The sequence below is a fragment of the Photinus pyralis genome, unplaced genomic scaffold, assembly GCF_008802855.1.
Source record: "Photinus pyralis isolate 1611_PpyrPB1 unplaced genomic scaffold, Ppyr1.3 Ppyr1.4_LG10, whole genome shotgun sequence".
Classification (NCBI taxonomy): Eukaryota; Metazoa; Arthropoda; class Insecta; order Coleoptera; family Lampyridae; genus Photinus; species Photinus pyralis.
In genome coordinates, this window is record NW_022170250.1 from 1177164 (window position 1) to 1197289 (window position 20126).

Here is a 20126-nt window from a genome sequence, read left to right on the forward strand (position 1 = left end):
GTTTTAGTTGTTTATTTGTAATGAATTTCCAGTGGGAAGCCCATCGCTTTACTTCTAGGTACTTTTGCAAACTCGGAGCAGAGGCGTATACACGGTATGTTGTAAGGTTGGGCAGCTGCCCACCTTAAATAATTTGTATTGGCATGGGCATACGTTCGTGAAGGTGAAATCTTTGTCCAAAGTTACTCCCAAATCGTACTAGACGACTCAATTTCTACGGTTAACTTCTGGAAGTTGCTGGTGAAAGCTACGTTTTTCGCCTTGTCCGCGAGCGGTTGGCCCATATGGTAGTCGTTAAATGGCGACATCTCGTTCTGAGGAGGTTGGGTTGTTGGCCACGACGATTTCTAAGGGTAGATCGGTAACTTTAACCTTGAACGTGCACTGCGGTGAGTTGCTGTGTAGCGTTTGGATAACTACACGACCGAAGTTGGTCATAGTGTCCGTGGAACTTCACTAAGGACCCCGAGAACGCTCTCACAGTGATCTTTCCCAGGTTGTAGAACTTGACTGATGTTTGATGATTTCTATGAGTGGAGTCTTGGAGCTGTTTTGGCAGTGTGGATTCCAAGACGATTGGTTATACGCTGCCACTAACGTATGCGATCTCAGCTTGCAAGGCTAAATTCTGTATTTTTGGCCGCCATGGCTTTTGTGGTGACCATTAGGGGTTCATGTTCCTTAGCGGTTAGCGCTGGTTTCCAGCCTGTGACCTTTTCACTGGAAGGGCCGTTTCCGCTGGTGGCTTAAAGTCATCACCGGCAAACGATCGTGCCGCTTAGGCCGCCCCTCGCACCTCCAACTCGAGAGAAAGTGGCATTTACTTCACGTTGAGCACGCCCTGTTGATTAGGTACCTATTTGAATTGGTGGGTCGGGAGTGGGCGGGGCTGGGTCCCTGAAAAAAAGTGCTTTGCGGTCTTGGTAGGGGTGGTGGTTGGGAATGGCGAAATGAGCGTGATAGTTCAATCAATCAATCTTTCATTTACTTATGCCATTTCGTGTTTTTACATTGAATTGAATTACATGTACATCAAATGTTCTACATTTGTTTCCTTTTTCCTACTACTTTATTCGTATTTTTCTCCACTTCCCCTTTCGTCTAGTATCTCTTTTCTGCTACCTCTTGATCTTTGATCTTTCACCCTCGTTACATGCCCATATCATCAGAGGATCCGTAGGTACATAGGTACCTATTTTCCTCTTTCTCTCCACAAAACCTGCATTTCCTTTCTTCTTCTTCTCTTAATTTCTCCTGTCCTTAGACATTTCGGCACTCCTCCATTTTCAACTCCGGCATCTCCTCGCATCTTTGCCCCTTTCTGTAAGTTTATTTTGCATATGGAACTATGGGTGTCGATAACGATGCCCCTCGAATAACGAGCAACCTCTGACTTAATACTTCTTTATACTGTGCCCTGGGCAAGCGGCTCTGCCCAGGTGAGACCGCATTCCGGGTTCCATTGAAGTCCACCCAGTGCCATTGTGGTCGAATGCGAGGACCAGTGGATCTTGGACCAGTTGGAAAGGAACGCCCCTCTCGTCTCTAGAATATCCAAGATGATGGCCGGCGTCCCACTACGAACCCTCTGTAGGTTTCAGAACTTCGATCCATACTGACTGGGGCTTGCTCGGAAGATAGGCCAGATGGAGGGGGCGGTCGCATTAGTAAAAGCGTCATACGAGATCAGTTGTAAACTCTGGATCCTTTGAGGGACGAAGAGTACACCTTGGTGGAACTCAGACCTTAGACACCATTTGGACGAGGCTGCCTACGGGCTGGGAAGATCTCACGATAGCTCGGCGCAGGTATAAGGGCTTAAGCGAGGATCATGGAGGATCTTCTGTGGGAAAACATGGGGGGTCTTCTTAAAAACTTTGTAAGATCCCTTTGAAAGACCCGGGGGGGCGTAAAATGGGGACACTTAAGCTTTCATGTGGCAGATATGGCTCTCGCATGTCTACTGAAAACACACTTTCCAAGCTCTAGAGACTACGTCATTTCGAACCCACCTAATAGGGGGTCAGTGTAAGGCCGATCGACTGGAAACTAAAGTGTTTCCCGAGGGATCTTTGAGATGGGAGGTGAACGCTTTCAACCCATTTAAAGCTGCAGGACCAGACGAAAAATTCAGTGGCAACTGGACTCACACAATACATTATATACAGTGCCACAAGTGTCCCAAAACATTGCTGGGTGAAGTAGTTCAAACTTACTCGTGGTAGTTCCAATAGCATTGAATGTTGTCCTAACCTAATTTTTTTTTAAATCTCTCAAATTTAATTTAAATAAAAACTAATTATTATTGATGATTGAAAGGCTTTAAACAAAGAAAATCATTATTAATAATATAAAAGTGGTTACATTCAGTCAATTTGGGAACTGTATCGCACATCTTACGTCTTAAGAACGGGGAAACTTCATCGGAGATTGCCAGTGGTTCCGAGGATTACATTCGCTTCTACAACTTGAGATTGGCCGCTCGAGCATGAAGATAACACTACAAAGGTTTGTCGCTTTATTCGTACATCTCGCTACCTTATCCGACGGGTTTTAGTTTACAACTTTGTTTGTCGTAGATGCTCGCTTTGACGGCCAGAGTTTCGCAACGGCTTCTACAAACGTAAAATTGACAGCGGGATGGTTGGAAGGTGGCCCAAAGAAGTCTAATTGGAGCGTAGCCGAGATCGCAATAATTCAACGTTTTATAAACTATTATAATCTTAGTGTCAACACTCACGTTCAGTTCGCCGGACGATTTCGGTCGAAAAGACAAAGACTGCACGGTCAGTTTTCACTGTACACGTACAGGCGGCCGATGAGAGTTGTGAAAATCGCTTGGCCGGCCGGGGTGACTGAGCATAAGTGTCAAGCTTAAGAACTCGCAACGTTTTCGTAGAGCATGGCTAATTTGTTTAAATATTCGGACTGTCGGTCCGGGTTGAAAGTTGCTAGTTCTTAGAGTAGTTGGATAAACTTCTTCTTTTATTATCTAAGTAGTTATGTGGTAGTTTTGAGAGCGACCTCATACGTAATTAGAGAAAATGAGACGTATAGCCTGTTGTAATATACTAGAGACATCGCTCATGCTAGCAGAACAATTGTTTAGAAACAAATTGTGCTACTAATTAAGTGCTTAGTATTACTCCTTCAATTCTGAATGTTCACCATATAAAGTCATCTGCGAAATGCTGTATTTTTGAGACAGTAGACGAGGAAGAGATACCAAAGCATTAAATTAGCACTTACTGTTGTACCTACCTTTTGTTATTCTCTCTGCCGTGTCTTGCTCAGAGTAGCAGGACTAATTGTAAATGTCCTAATGAATTCCTCGAGTCATTCGGTGCAATGTTCTATTAAGTTGCCTTAGAGCTAGCAGGATCGGGGATGTAATTTGTGAATGAGAGGAGAAGTTGTAACTATACATCATCCACCTTCTTATATTCTGCTCATCTTCCGTACCCTTAAAGCTGTATCAGTTGGAGTACTCACAGTAGGATCTAATATCTAGCAGGGGAAGGAAATAAATTTGTAATTGGTAGTTAATTACACACCATCCACCTGCTTATATTCCGTTATTGTTAGTAGTTAGTGGTATGCACACCAGGATCTAACAATGTCTCTTAAAGCAGGGGGAAAAATGGTCAATTTTTTAAATTTAAATTACGCCCATATTCCGCTCCCATAAATCTAAGTTATATATCAGTTGGAGAGTACTCAGACCATCAGGATATAATAATAATAATAATAAATGGGCATCAATTGTCCACCAAGCCAAGGGCCTACAAGGCCTATTGTGGTAATATATATATAGGGTTGTAACTTTTGATCTAGTAGTCCAATCTTGGAACTGTTTAAAATTATGAATTCTACAGGCCACATTGTATAAGAGAACATTTTTTCCGGGTCGATCTGAGACAATTTTTTTTTCGGGGCAAAAAAAGGCAGTGTATAACCTTCCTTTTTTCCAAAAATCGACTGCACCAAAATTTCTTGGGAAAAAACTTTTTCTTATTAATTTTGGTGCGTCGAATCCAAAACGATTCGTACTTTTTCGATTAGACGTCTCAATCAAAAGTTATGGGCAAAAAACCAATTTCGGCAAAAAATTCAAAGGGCTGTAACTTAAGATCTAGTAGCCAGATCTTGGAACTGTTTGAAATTATGGATTCTACAGGCCACATTCTATAAGAAAATATTTTTTTCCGGGTCGATCTGAGACAATTTTTTTTTCGGGCCAAAAAAAGGCAGTGTTATACCTTCCTTTATTACCAAAAATCGACTGCAATTTTGACAGCGCCAATCGATAGCGCTGGTCGAGACCTTTCCAACGAGGGGTCGGAAGGCATATCTACGAGGCACCGTTCTCGAGATATTCCGGTTTGAAATTGTAAGGAAATAGATCCCCTCTAAATTAATCGTCTATCTTGTTAAAGTTCGGCTATGCTATGGATTATCTACATCTAAAAATGACATCTTCTTTAATTAATTACGCCCTTCCCAGACATCTCAAAAATACAGGACGGTGTCAACATTCACGTTTTTTAAGGGCGCACCTAACGGATGTAATCTCCACTTAATCGTAGGCTGTTACTGCAACCCATTCGACTATAGTTACGGTTAATTATACTTATCCAAATAGTCGGAATGAAATCTCCAAATTCGGCAGTCCAGTAATGCTCTTTTGTTCCTTGGAGTATGAGGTCAGCAGGCGTAATCTTTTATCGCGTTGATATTTTCCTTACGCTATGGTTTAATCCTGATTTTCGTATACTATTAGAAAATTAAAATACGATTAATGGGTAATTAACGGAACGAAAACGGAATAGGATTGATTCTCTCTCTTCTTTCCTGGCAAGAAAGCTTTGGGCGGCTGTAAAAACAATTTAAATATCACTATGGGAACGGTTGCAAACGGCAGATTAACTGCAGCGTTATTTACGGTAGCGGCGGCTGACGCACAACTCTAGAAATTAAATCAATTACCATCAACTCCTAAATACTTTCGGACAACAATCTTAGTAACGAAGCGCCCAATTTTTATAATGCTTCTCGATACCGGGTGATCATCTACAGAGTGACCACTAAAACTGGTGGAGAAGTATCATCAAATCTTACCCGACATGGCCCTATTAGTCATTTCTTGAAATGTGTAGGGTAAGTATGTACTAAGGGGTTTTGGTTACTACATACTTTGGCACTTACAAAATTAAATGTGGTCATTCACCTTGTATGACCTGGAAAATGTAATTTGACACTAAAAATTAGGGTTTATTGGCATTGAGTGACCTTGAATATGTATAGTTTGACGCCACAAAAATTGGGCTCATTAACTGTGATGAAGACCTTGCAAATACGTTTGACCCAAAAAGAAATGGAGGTCATTGACTTTGGATGCCCTTGAAAATGTAATTTGACATCACAAAAAAAACCTTGGATGTCTTTGCAGATTTAATTTGACACCAAAAAATGAAGCCTTTGATCTGGGATATCCACAAAATGTAATTTGACACAACAAAAATGAGGTTATTTACTTTGTATGACCTGGAAACCAAAATTTGACAACAAAAATGGGGTCATTGACCTTGGTTGGGGCTGTGGTTTCCCCTTCTTCGTCGGCGGTTGAGTCATCCGACCTCTGCTTTTTGAGAGCGGTTTACGAGTAGTTTTCCTTCGCAAATTTGAGCGACGCCAAATTAACTTTGGCGACGTGCCACAGAAAAGCGTATTCGCTCGAACGAAGATAATTCCTACGCGTAAATTCCGAGACTCAAATCGCTCATAACTCATTATCAACAAATGCGCACCTTAACATCAGGAACGCTGAAACCAAATGGGTCCAGTAAAGCAAAATCATCGACATATTGCGGACCATTGTATATTTCTATACTTCATATTACCACGAATACGAACTGTGACCTAGGGGAATTCAGTATTCCGACAATTTAGAAACGTGTTTATTATCAAAAAATACAAAGTAAATGAATTTCTATTGAATATGGTTGACGTAGGCACGACGGCTAGTGTTGTTTCGAACGAAGGCGATGTTGCAATGGCGAAGATTGGTCTATTCTACGAAGTTGTCGATTTTGTTACAACGAAATCTTCTAATTGATGTGCGGTGCTTTGACGTTCTGCTTGTTAATAACGATGTTGCGAACTGCACGGCGACATCTTGACCCGTTGGGGATCGATCGAGATCTATATGCGAACGACGAAGGCTAATCGGCCATTGGTTAACGGCGACTTCTCAACGTAGTTGAGTCGATGGCTTCTAGGCGAAGAATCCGACGAATTCTGCGCGACGAGTACACATATTGCGCTTCTGCGGCTCATGCGCGCACACGTAACAAATAGGAATATATACAGGCAAGGCAAAACGGTTATGTACAGGGTATTTTCATTAAAGGAAAAACGTAAGGATATTTTATTCTAGTTTGGGGACGCAACAGAGACAGACAGATAGACACGAGAACAATTGAAGTAGGGGAAAATAAGGTAATAGTCGCGGAACCTGCATGGGAAAAGAAGGGGGAATTTTGGAGGGATATGGGAAAATTAAAGATTCTCCCGGGAAAGCTCCTAATGTCTTGCTGTAAGGTGTGTTGCCTAACAGTCAGGGTGGGCCATTTCACTTTTTCGGTTTAATGTCATTTCCGTTTTACCGCCACGTGAAGTAAGAGTAAAATTGTATAACTAGTACAAAGCTTCAGTGGTAAAATTGGAAATGGCGCCAAAACTCGCGATGTTTCTAAAAATCGATAGCGCTATACATGCGCGCAACGTTAGTTGCCTACCTTTAGGCGTAACAACCCGTTTTTATTCTAGGACCGCCTAGCTCTAATTACATTACATTGAAACACTTGCGGTTTCGAGTAAGTCGGTAATTTCGTGTACGGCGACGGCCTCGGTACGCCTGAGGCTCCTCTTTCCGGCAATTCCGAAGGAGACGCCGGCGCAGTGCGTCGAGCTGCGTCGGTACGAGCATTTGGCGTAGTTTCAATATAACGCGCGGCGAGAATTGAGCGAAATATACGAAATTTTCGAGGGCCGAAAAATCAAAAATCGGAGTTTTTTGTGTCTTTTTTTAAACAAAAATTGTGTTTCAGAAATGGATGTGCGTGCGAATTTTAAAGGTAACCTTCACTTATGCCCTTACGCACTTTCCACTCGCCGCATTGAAAAGTTTTGTTTTAACCGCGATCTGAGGGACTATTTTCCGATAGATAGATTTTTTAGGGCGAACGTCAGAATTTATAAGGGGGACCTCTTGAATTTTATATGGGCACGATGTCGCTTTTCGAAAATGATGCTTTAATTATCAAAATTTCAGTCAGTGTCGGCAAATAGGTAGACATTACTTGTTTGTTTTCAGTGAAACCAAACAAGCGCATTGTATAATCGTATTTATCTACCCTCTGCAATATTAAATTAGTGCAGAGTCGAAAAAAATCTCTTAATTATACGCTCACGGTAATTTGAAACGCTGTATGTTCACTTTTTTTGGGTAGGGTTGTTAAAAACCCTACTTATAATTACGTCAAAATAACGGATGCTGTAACGTGAAACAATTAACTGAGGAGTTTTGAAATAATAATGAGGCCTTACATAATATATATACATTGTGAAACCTTTAATGTTTTATAGACCTTACCTCTTGAACCTTTTTCGAAAGTTCTTTAAATGGGTTATGAAATACACAGCAAATTCTGTTCACTTTTATTGTCCGACAAAGAATTTCAGTGGAAACTAATTGCAGATTACGTCGAGATCAGAATTTTTTCCTCATTCGCGATATCTTGGGGGAGGAATTTTGGAAAAATGTTTTCAACATTGGAAAGAACATTTTCCCACTGATCCCATCCAAAGACCCTTTTAAGGGTAGCTTCCAAACGTTTGCGACTCTCGGGTTATTTGAAGAAAAGTACTTAGTCCCCTATATGACCCCGTAAATGATGCAAGTGTGAATCTCCCTCAGGAATTGCTATTGGAATTCCGATAGCTCCTCTTTCCTGGGATATCCTCCAACCCCTTACATTATTACATTTTCCATCAAATTCAAGCGAGTGCTACGGGGGTTCTCCGTACTCCCCTTCTGGGGGTCTGGGGGGTATGGAATACCCCCAGCCACATACAGATACATTCCAGGAAAGAAATATTCCTTGAATCTCTCTCACGAATTGCTATGGAAATCCCGAGAGCTCTCTTTCTTGGAATGTATTTGTGTATGGCTGGGGGGTATTCCATACCCCCCAGACCCCCCGGTCTGCGACTCTAGCCCCAATGATTAATCATTCAGCACTCCCGTGATCATTTTCGGGGAAGGCGATTGAACTTTCATTGTTTGTAGGGTATTCCATTTCTCCTAAATCGCCTGTGGCAGTGCTGTCTTCCAAAATGCTGAAAAAATAATATAGATATTAATTCGGTGCCCCCCCCCCACCTGAAAAATGAACGCAAGGGTAGTAAAGGTTTAACTATCTGAAAGAGAGTCCAATACCGGGGGGTCTGGGGGGTATGGAATATTTGTGTATGGTTGGGGGGTATTCCATACCCCCCAGACCCCCCGGTCTGAGACTCTAGCCCCAATGATTAATCATTCAGCACTCCCGTGATCATCTTCGGGGAGGGCGATCGAACTTTCATTGTTTGTAGGGTATTCCATTTCTCCTAAATTTCCTGTGGTAGTACTGTCTTCCAAAATGTTTAAAAAATAATATTGATTCGGTGCCCCCCTCCCTTCCTTACTGAAAAATAATCGCAAAAGTAGTAAAGGTTTAACTATCTGAAGGAGAGTCCAATACCGGGGGGTTTGGGGGGTATGGAATACCCCCAGCCACATACAGATACATTCCAGGAAAAAATATTCCTTGAGTCTCTCTCACGAATTGCTATGGAAATCCCGAGAGCTCTCCTTTCTTGGAATGTATTTGTGTATGGCTGGGGGGTATTCCATACCCCCCAAACCCCCCGGTCTGAGACTCTAGCCCCAATGATTAATCATTCAGCACTCCCGTGATCATTTTCGGGGAAGGCGATCGAACTTTCATTGTTTGTAGGGTATTCCATTTCTCCTACATTTCCTGTGGTAGTGCTGTCCTTCAAAATGTTTAAAAAATAATATTGATTCGCCCCCCCCCCTCTCTTGAAAAATGATCGCAAAAGTAGTAAAGGTGTAACTATCTGAAGGAGAGTCCAATACCGGGGGGTCTGGGGGGTATGGAATACCCCCAGCCACATATAGGTACATTCCAGGAAAGAAATATTCCTTGAATCTCTCTCACGAATTGCTATGGAAATCCCGAGAGCTCTCCTTTCTTGGAATGTATTTGTGTATGGCTGAGGGGTATTCCATACCCCCCAGACCCCCCGGTCTGAGACTCTAGCCCCAATGATTAATCATTCAGCACTCTCGTGATCATTTTCGGGGAGGGCGATCGAACTTTTATTGTTTGTAGGGTATTCAATTTCTCCTAAATTTCCTGTGGCAGTGCTGTTCTCCAAAATGTTTAAAAAGTAATATTGATTCGGTGCCCCCCCCCCCTCCCTCCTGAAAAATGATCGCAAAGGTAGTAAAGGTTTAACTATCTGAAGGAGAGTCCAATACCGGGGGGTTTGGGGGGTATGGAATATTAGTGTATGGCTGGGGGGGATTCCATACCCCCAGACCCCCCGGTCTGAGACTCTCGCCCCAATGATTAATCATTCAGCACTCTCGTGATAATTTTCGGGGAGAGCGATCTAACTTTCATTGTTTGTGGGGTATTCCATTTCTCCTAAATTTCCTGTGGCAGTGCTGTCCTCCAAAATGTTTAAAAAGTAATATTGATTCGGTGCCCCCCCCCCCTTCCACTTGAAAAATGAACGCAAGAGTAGTAAAGGTTTAACTATCTGAAGGAGAGTCCAATACCGGGGGGTCTGGGGGGTATGGAATATTTGTGTATGGCTGGGGGGTATTCCATACCCCCCAGACCCCCCGGTCTGAGACTCGCCCCAATGATTAATCATTCAGCACGCTCGTGATCATTTTCGGGGAGAGCGATCTAACTTTCATTGTTTGTAGGGTATTCCATTTCTCCTAAATTTCCTGTGGCAGTGCTGTCCTCCAAAATGTTTAGAAAATAATATTGATTCGTTGCCCCCCCCCCCCACTCTTGAAAAATGATCGCAAGAGTAGTATAGGTTTAACTATCTGAAGGAGAGACCAATACTGGGGGGTATGGAATACCCCCCAGCCATACACAGATACATTCCAGGAAAGGAGAGCTCTCGGGATTTCCATACCAATTCGTGAGGGAGATTCAAAGAATATTTCTTTCCTGGAATGCAAATCTGTTTATGGCTGGGGGGGTATTCCACTTCTCTCCCCCTCCTCTTCCTTCTGCCTTCTCTTTTACTGTTCATTTCTCCCTCCAAACCCCACCTTCTCCTCTCCTGTTCTTTTCCTCTCTGTTCTCATTAGTCCTTTTTCTTTTTTACTCCATCTTCCACCACTAATCTTTTATATCCCCATCTTACTTCTTGCCCTTTCCTCTTTATTTATCTGCCACCTCCCTAATTTCTCCATGTACCCGTCATCTATGTATATCGTGCGTCCTTTTAATTTTCCCGTATCCCTCAAAATTTCCCTCTTCTTTTCCGATGCTAGTTTCCTTATCCCACTGCATTTCATTTCCTCATTTAATTCTTCCATTCCCTCCACCATCTTCTCTTTCATTGTTTCTCTTTGATCTTCTATCGCATTAACCGCCCTTCTTATTTCTTCCTTTACGCTGTTTATCAATTTTTCCAATATGTTTCTATGTTTTCCGCTTTCACCCTCTCTTTCATTTCTCTCAGCCGCCACTTTCCTTCATTTCGGTTACTATTCCCACTCAATTTTTCTCTTTTACTTCTTAATCTCCTGATCATGATTGTCTGTCCACCTCAACAAATTCGCCCCTCTTAGTCTCTTCAGTATTTGGGCCCAATTTTGTTACTATACCTCTAATATTGACTCGACTCCCATGGCAATTGTCCGGATACTGGATTCCCCTAGGTCACAGTTCGTATTCGTGGTAATATGAAGTACGGAAATAAACAGTGGTCCGCAATGTGTCGATGATTTTGCTTTACTGGATCTACATGGTTTCAGCTTCCCTGATGTTAAGGTGCGCATTTGTTGACAATAGGGTAAACGATGAGATGCTGAGGAACTGGGTCGCTACCTTAAGAACGTATGCGATAGGTAGGTGAGCGGTGCATCAAAGGAAGCTGAAGGGACGGGGTTCTACAGTAGAAAAACAAGAAAATTTAATTGGATCACAATCACCAATAAAGCGTTGCAAACCGGAAGGTACCACAAGAAGACTATTCTCCCATTGAAACAATGGATACTTCGCGGGAGAGGTTCTGGAGAAGATCCTGAAAGCGAGGCCAGTAGAGGTAGTGGGGGAGACCTCTACAGTTAGGTTTCTGAAGGGGGTGATCAACGACGGATGCTCTCAGAGTCGTCGTAGATAGGGTCTGTGGAGTATGAAGTGCCGCTAGTAAGAGATTACCTCACGCGACGTGTAGCGCAGGCGAAAAAGGGGTATATTCGAGTACGAGGCAGGTTCGGGAGTGATTCAGATGTCTGTACGTTTGCAGACGACTTCGCGATAGTAGTGAGGAGCAGAGACCGAGATGAGGCGGTTGAGAAGACGTAGCGTGTACCTCGTCCACTAAGTTTTGCGATCGCGAAGTTACTGGAAAAGTTTGAAAGTGCTTTGGCGAGCACGCTTTTAAAAAGTTGGTGTAATCGCGGCGACTGACAGTCGAAAACGTGTTAATAAACTTAATCGCTTGTGTGCAGTTCTAACTTCAGGGAAGTATTTATTGTATTAATAAAAGGCTATATAAAAAAGCGAGCATGCATACAAACTATACGAAGTAGGGTTTTCTTTAACTTGCAATCGCGGCGGGACAACAAATGCGCACCTTGACATCAGGGAAGCCATATGACCATATAGATGCAGTAAGACAAATTCATCTATACATTGCGGACCATTGTCCATTCCTGTGCTTCATATACCACGAATACGAGAGGTGACCTAGGGGAATTCAGTAAATAGACAATTTCTGTGGAAATCGAGGCAACATGGAGAGGAAAGTATTAGAGGTATAGTAAAAAATTTCGTAGAATTGAAAACAGACCCCAAAAACATTGGTAGAGCTTTGCAAGCGCCGGAGCTTTGCGACATTTGCAATGTGTAATTAACATATATAAATGGACTTAAACCGGCCTCTTTAGAAATATCGTATTGCAAAACAAGTAGGTAAATAAAGTAAAGCTGAAGAAGATGAATTTATTCTGTTTCGCTGTTGACGTTTCCACTCGGCGATTCCGCCAGTTGGTTGCTTTAATGTATACTTCCAGAGATTGCCCGATTCATCTGGGCGTGAACATCAATACGTTGTAATGCACAATCATGAAGTGCAACCGGTTGAATTTCCGCGCCAATGGATATTTGCGAATAATTCACTGTTAGTGAATCGAATCAGTTCTCAATGCGGAAGAAGCGCACTTGCACTTATCAAAATAATTGGATATTCGAAAATGCACGAGTGCTCAGTGCTCACTGGTTCGTTAAAAATTAAGGTAACAAGGTACTTTTTATCTTCAAATATAAGATGATCTCAGGGTGCTTCTAACTCATTCCAATACATAGATTGACGTTTAATTGAATGGATCCGGTTATTGTAATAAACATATCTCGTTGAGCACTTACGGCGATCTACCACCTCCTTCACCCGACGAATTTTGGAAATTTCCTAGGCTTATTAGCTCAAGAGTTCCTGCCAAGCACCAAAAGATTTTTCAGAATGCCCCCTGCGCCTTCTAAGTTTTTGACAGTAACATTCACAGCTTTCTAGACTCTTTACATCTAGTACTCTTTTGATCCAGTAGCCCGATCTTGGAACTGTTTGAAATTATGGATTCTACAGGCCACATTCTATAAGAAAATTTTTTTTCCGGGTCGATCTGAGACAATTTTTTTCGGGGCTCAAAAAAAGGCAGTGTATAACCTTCCTTTTTTACCAAAAATCGACTACACCAAAATTTCTCGGGAAAACACTTTTTCTTATTAATTTGGGTGGGTAGAATCCAAATCAATTCGTACTTTTTCGATCAGACTTCTCAATCAAAAGTTATAGACTAGAAACCAATTTCGAAAAAAAAGTCAAAGGGCTGTAACCTTTGAACTAGTAGCTCAATATTGGAACTGTTTGAAATTATGGATTCTACAGGCCACATTCTATAAGAAAAATTTTTTTCCGGGTCGATCTGAGACAATTTTTTTTGCGGGCTTCAAAAAAAGGCAGTGTATAACCTTCCCTTTTTACCAAAAATCGACTACACCAAAATTTCTCGGGAAAACACTTATTCTTATTAATTTGGGTGCGTAGAATCCAAATCAGTTCGTACTTTTTCGATCAGACTTCTCAATCAAAAGTTATAGACTAGAAACCAATTTCGAAAAAAAATTCAAAGGGCTGTAACTTTTGAACTAGTAGCCCAATCTTGGAATTGTTTGAAATTATGGATTCTACAGGCCACATTCTATAAGAAAATTTTTTTCCGGGTCGATCTGAGACAATTTTTTTTTCGGGGCTCAAAAAAAGGCAGTGTATAAACCTTCCTTTTTTACCAAAAATCGACTACACCAAAATTTCTCGGGAAAACACTTTTTCTTATTAATTTGGGTGCGTAGAATCCAAATCAATTCGTACTTTTTCGATCCGACTTATCAATCAAAAGTTATAGACTAGAAACCATTTCGAAAAAAAATTCAAAGGGCTGTAACTTTTGAACTAGTAGCCCAATCTTGGAACTGTTTGAAATTATGGATTCTACAGGCCACATTCTATAAGAAAATGTATTTTCCCTGTCGATCTGAGACAATTTTTTTTTCGGGGCTCAAAAAAAGGCAGTGTACAACCTTCCTTTTTTACCAAAAATCGAATACACCAAAATTTCTCGGGAAAACACTTTTTCGTATTAATTTGGGTGCGTACAATCCAAATTAATTCGTACTTTTTCGATCAGACTACTCAATAAAAAGTTATAGACTAGAAACCAATTTCGAAAAAAAATTCAAAGGGCGGTAACTTTTGAACTAATAGCCCAATCTTGGAACTGTTTGAAATTATGGATTCTACAGGCCACATTCTATAAGAAAAGTTTTTTCCGGGTCGATCTGAGACAATTTTTTTTTTCCGGCCTCAAAAAAAGGCAGTACTTTTAAGTTATTCAAATATTTGAGCTCATGTCTCTTGTCTCCGGCCGTGGATAACAAGTTTTCTTATCGGTGTAAAGCTAATTAGTTTCAAAATGAGGACTTCTGTTATCGCCGAAGTTTAAGTTTAAAATGCAGATTATTCTAAGACGTTGTAAAGGAAGGAAAAAGGAAGTAAATGCAAAGGCGAATGGTTTTAAATAAGCGAACCGGACGTTATTCGTTGCTTTTTTTGGGGGAGGACGTGATTCTATTTTCTTTACGTTGAAACGTAGCTGTATTTGAGCATATTTGTTTGAAAAACAGTCAGTTTTATGGTAATCGAGACTTTAAAAGACAGTCAGTCCTGTTTAATTACGAAGTTTACGAAGAAGTCTATTATAGTGCAATAAAAAATGTATCTATAATACGTCGTTATTTAAGTGAGCGTTTAAATGGAATTTTCCCGTTTACAAAAAAGTTTAGTCAGAGTGCTGTAGTTTTCGAGCGTGGCTCGTTTAAGCGATGGTTGTCAAGTTAACACTTAAAAGAGATTTTTCTTGTCTGTAACGGTTAGTTGTGATTTTAAAGTGTAGGGATTCTGGTCACATACATGTTTGTACAAGTCGAAGCCAAATAAAAAATCCGCATCACGTAGTTTGCACAACATATACAGTAAACTCCCGATTATCCGCGAAACTGACAGGTGCGGATAATCGAATTTCGCGTACAACACTGCTGATAGCAGTTAATTGGCTGAAGGTACTAAAAACAACGCACGTGTTGTAAATTGTACATTATTATAGTTTCTGTGCATTTTTTTTCTTGTTTTAAACAATTAACTTTTTACTGTAGGAGGCACGGATAATCCGAAAAAACGCACCCTTTCACAATGATGTATCACGCGTATTTAGGTGCAGCGTCATGCATGGCAGGGCAGGTATTATGTTGAAACGAGAATATGATGAAGCATATGCCAAAGTGACATAATTACAAGACTGAGAATATTGTAACATAAGTGACACTTCAGTTTATTGCATCATGTAAAAAGCGAAACGAAAGATACGACGATATTTTACTTTGACTTATGGCCCTTCTAATTCATATTAGACAGAAATGAAATTACATGTTATAAAAGAAATGAAAATACCAGCCAACAAAAAGTAAAAGAAAGCGTAGTATACCCGCATCAATGTTGAGTTAAACCGGAACCGCTCCAGAAAATATTAATATGAAAAATGTGCTAAATTATGAAACTCTCAAACCGTTTCCTTCGTATTAAGCTAATTTTGTGTGAAAATATGAGAATCTGTTGGAAGAGCGAATCCGGCGATAGAATTCTTTACGTTAAATGACACCCTCCCCCAAAATAAGAATTGACCTGTTGCCTAATGGAGGAAACGGATGATTTCGGTGATATTACTCGAATTAATTGTACAGTGTGTTCTTTAATGCTTTACACTTTACCACAATGTTTTGCACGTTTAGTGCTAACACGAATCCACGTTTTTATATTATCATTGCTTTAAGTAAAAGTGTGGCCCGTAAGTGGGTATTTACCATGTTTTCCAAACGTTTACTATAAACTTGTCTATGGTCCGATCGCATTGAAAATTTGGCTGATTCCAGGAATGCTTCCTTCGATGTAGGAGAAATTCCCCTGGATGCTACACAAAGGAATGGCATCAATGGGCAATTCAACTTCACAATTAATGAGAAAGAATCACCAAGATCTTTTGTTTGGGTTTTCGGAAAAAGTTAGTCAAGCTAAAGTTAAAGACAAAGTAGAGTAGTAGCTATATATTTTGAATGTCAATCACCCATTGGTTTTTTTTGTGTAGTGTGTAAACTTATTTTAGAGCATCAAGGTATTAAATTTATAATTAATTCAATGCCTACGGGGTTTAGATAGAGATTTACCAAATTTTTCCATAATTAAAACGAAGTTCGTTTACAAAATTTAGCAATTCTAATTACTTATGAACGCAGTCCCGAAGGACATGCAATCAATTAACAGTTTCTACCTTTGAGTGGTACATATTTAAAGGTTCCAGAACAAATTTCAAAAAATTAGTAAGAGTATAAGTAACAGCACAAATTAGGAATAGATATTGTTGTTTGAGCTCAACACCAACAATAAAAATCGGTCACCCTGTATCTGGAAAATCATCTCTTTTTAAGTGTAAATTTACTCGGTGGTATTGAATTAAACACGGAGTTCGTTCTTTTTGTTTGGATTTGAAGTTGAACGTTCTTTTGTATCTAGGAATTGTGAAATGTTTAAGTTTTGTTTAATTTCTCCCATTATCATTTGTTTATTGTGATTTGTTTATTTAATTGTAAAATTGAATTTCTGTTAAAAGGTCGGGTTTTTTTTGTGTGTTATATTTTGCAGAACATTTGGCTTTGCGATAAGAACATTATTGTTGTCGCGTAAAGTAAAATTTAATTAGTTTTCAAGATAAGCAAGTTAAGTTCTTTATTTAATTGACTGTCGAACGACTGCGTGCGTGGCAAGTATAAAAAGACAGGCCTTAAGAGCCTCCTTTTTAATTTGTGTGTCGTTCGAAAAAATGTCAACGAACAATTTTGTGTTTAATCGTACCCTAAATTTTACGAACCACGATTAATCTCGAAGGTAGGGACATCTAAGTTTTACAATTTAAACTACTGAAAAACATCACAATTCTTGCCATATAACCCACACCTCTGATCGTTAATTTCAATGCAGTTGCAGTTGGTGAAAGGTAGTTTGGTGTTCAATCGGCATTAATAACGTATAAAACGATAAGGTTGATCAGATAAAAACCGCATCCAAGCAGCTATATTGAGCGTAAGCTAATTAAGTATGCATACCTACAGTATACACAAAAGCCGCATTGTTCCACCCCTTGATTAATTGACAAAGCAACTATCCTTGTTATAATTAAAACGGCCCCTTGTCAAAATACCAAGATTTTCCCATACGTAATTTAATATCTGTGAAACACGGTATAATGGAATTAGGAGACGCTATTTCTATAGATTTATATGATGCGAAAATAAAACATCCCAAACGGTAAGTTAATGTCACTAACATCCATCAACATTTTTTTCAATAATACAAACTCCACTTACCGACAAATGGCACGAGCCCTTCTTGTTCGTATCCAGTTATACCTTCCTGTCCAGTACACTTTTTAGGCGAATTATCGAATGTGCAGTTATTGTGCTGGCTCCAAAACTCTCGAAACCAGCCGTTCCTACAATTTATTATTTTCGTCATGTGTAGAATATTTAGGCCGAGGCTTGAGTTGCACTGTAGGCCTTCCAGTCTTGGAAGTAGTGACATGTAGTATTCGTCAAATGCTGAAAATAATAAAATCGATTGATAATAGCGTCGAATTAGAGGGTGACTAGTAGACGTTTACAACGATTATCTTTCAAGTGATTCAACCCTTGTAGACACATTACAAATGCTATTTTTCCTGAAAGTGTTTGGACAGAAGGTTCTGACCGGTCTGACATAAATATACTGTTACTACCTTGAATAGGGTTTCGATGCGGTAGAATTGTGATAGCTCCCTCGGCAGCCCATTCCTGATCTCGGACAGGGTGAACTTTAGCTCCCCATGAATCACTTCCAATCCACAAAAAGTGGCCCGTTCTATTAGCTCGTATTGTGGCCTGTAGAAGTTTTCTGAAACGAATAAATTCATATATAGAGCTTGCTTTGCGTATCCATTCCGTAATATTTTAAGGCGCAAGCTTTCGATTCATCGGACTGTGACAAAAGTGCGTATTTTACTAAGGGAACACAATCACACATTGCATTATTCTAAATTACAATCAACTGAATTTTTAATTAATCCAATTTATTAATCTAATTACAGAAAATCACTGGGGTTGCGAAATTACCGGCATATACCTAAATAATCATGGTCATTATGTAATCGTAATCACAGAACGACATTATCCCCCAATTATCAGAAAAGAAACAAAAACCATTCCCTCCCACATTATTTTCTGGAGACCGTAATCAATAAAGACAATGATGGAAATTTAGAAAGGATGTAAGCGAACTGTTCGAATTAATCTCAAACGAGAACTTGCTCCAAATCTTTACCAAGTTAATGAAATTATAGGGAATAGTACGACTTTGTAATCCACGCCGGTTTTTCCTACATTTTTTTCTTTTCCTGAGCAATGCCTTTACAAAAAATCCTTTACAAAAGGATTTGGAAATTTTTGGCTCAAAAGTATGAAGCAAATGTGATTCCAAAGCTCGGCACGTTTGAGGATTAAACTGGATTCCTTTAGAAAGGTTTTAAAGTTTATTGCGGTGCGTTGTCTGGGTGCAAGTATGTGATATAGCGAAAGGGGGCTCATCAAAAGAAAGATTCAAAATGTTTCAACGCAGAAAAAAACTTCATCGATGGTTAATGGTTTTGTCATTATGGGACGCTCTGTCTGATTATCCTGTTCACGCAACAGACGGTTCATTTTTGTTTAATGTGTAGGCAAGATCAAATGTGCGAAATTATGGCTTCTATTTAATTTGATTTGAGTTGATAACATTCGCAGGTGTTTCTTTGTGTAAAATTTCTTTAGCTTTCGATATTATTTTGTAAAAATAGAACAGATGTGTTAAAAGTTAAGTAGTAAAAATAATTGATAACATTATGTACGAAGAAAATGGTGCATACAACAAAAGGTAGTTGTCCGACGGATATTCAGGAAAGCTTCAACTATACTCGTATTTACACAAGGAGATCCAATTTTTTGTTTCTATATTATCCAAGGTGCCACCAAAGATCGTACCTATTTGTACGGTAGGAAACATCGCTACTATAATTTTTCATGATTTGTATAAAATTAATGATTAGCTCTCTTTAAGAAATTTGCGTAAAATATAGTTTATTGACATTGAGTAATCAAAAAATAGTTCTTAAAGGTACCAATCGGTGTAAACTGACTGATGGGAGCCAATCTCCCGGGGCGAGTTTTCCTAAATTCACAAACCGCCTACTACAGATATATGTAGTTAACTGTATTTACATTGCTACTTATTGATGTAATGACGTAAAGTTACCATTTGACTTGCATAACCAATACAAATTAGTTTAAAACTGGAATTTAAAAAAGAAATCTTCATGACGTACAGTAAAAATTCACTAACCTTTTACAAAGGAATGAACCTAAGAACTAAAATTGTTAAATACACATTATACAGTGCGGGTGTTTTTTTTTTACAATAAGTGGATCATCTAATCCATAGATCGAGTAAATAGAGACAAAATGCACTCATCTTTTATAAGAACATGCTACAAACATGACAGGGCGAAAGAGGCGTAGAAAGCATTTACTTAAAACTTCAAATAACACAGCAAATCTCATATATACCTTCGAGGAGTAATATATTCTTACGTTATGTAGCGTATCAGAAAATAGGAACGTTTATTTGTAAATCCCAGAGTTTAGGTGGCGATGTTTTGGAAGGATTACACTAATTCCTTTTTAACTTTTTTGCTGACAAATTTAAATTAGTTCCCCGAGGCGTTCATATCTCTAACGACGCTATTGGGAACGTTTTCAGAACATTCTAACACGACATCATCGTGAATTTCTCGTTTTAAAAAATTCTTATAAATATACTGTATAAGTATTAAACTCGGCGTCGCATGCAAATGCCAAAGCAAAAAATACAAGCTTTACTTCATCTCCGTGTCAGCCAGTTTGGTACTAAGCTCTTATATTTTCGTATATGGGATTTTAGGTTTAGTAACATTTCCTCACTAGAACGATGCACTCGCAATTTCTAATTTGAAGGAGTGGCTGCTTATTAAAGTTTCATCTTGTGCTTAATATTATCATTTGCGTTGTTTTAGTTTTCCTTTATTAATCTTAATA

At 39.6% G+C, this 20126-nt stretch overlaps 1 long non-coding RNA gene across 1 annotated transcript; it reads left to right on the forward strand.

Annotated features, from left to right (window-relative positions):
* The first annotated feature begins 2247 nt into the window (after window positions 1-2247).
* Window positions 2248-3256, forward strand: LOC116161977. The gene is made up of 2 exons (XR_004143459.1): window positions 2248-2508; window positions 2580-3256. It is a non-coding gene; the product is annotated as an uncharacterized LOC116161977 (long non-coding RNA).
* Window positions 3257-20126: the final 16870 nt, after the last annotated feature.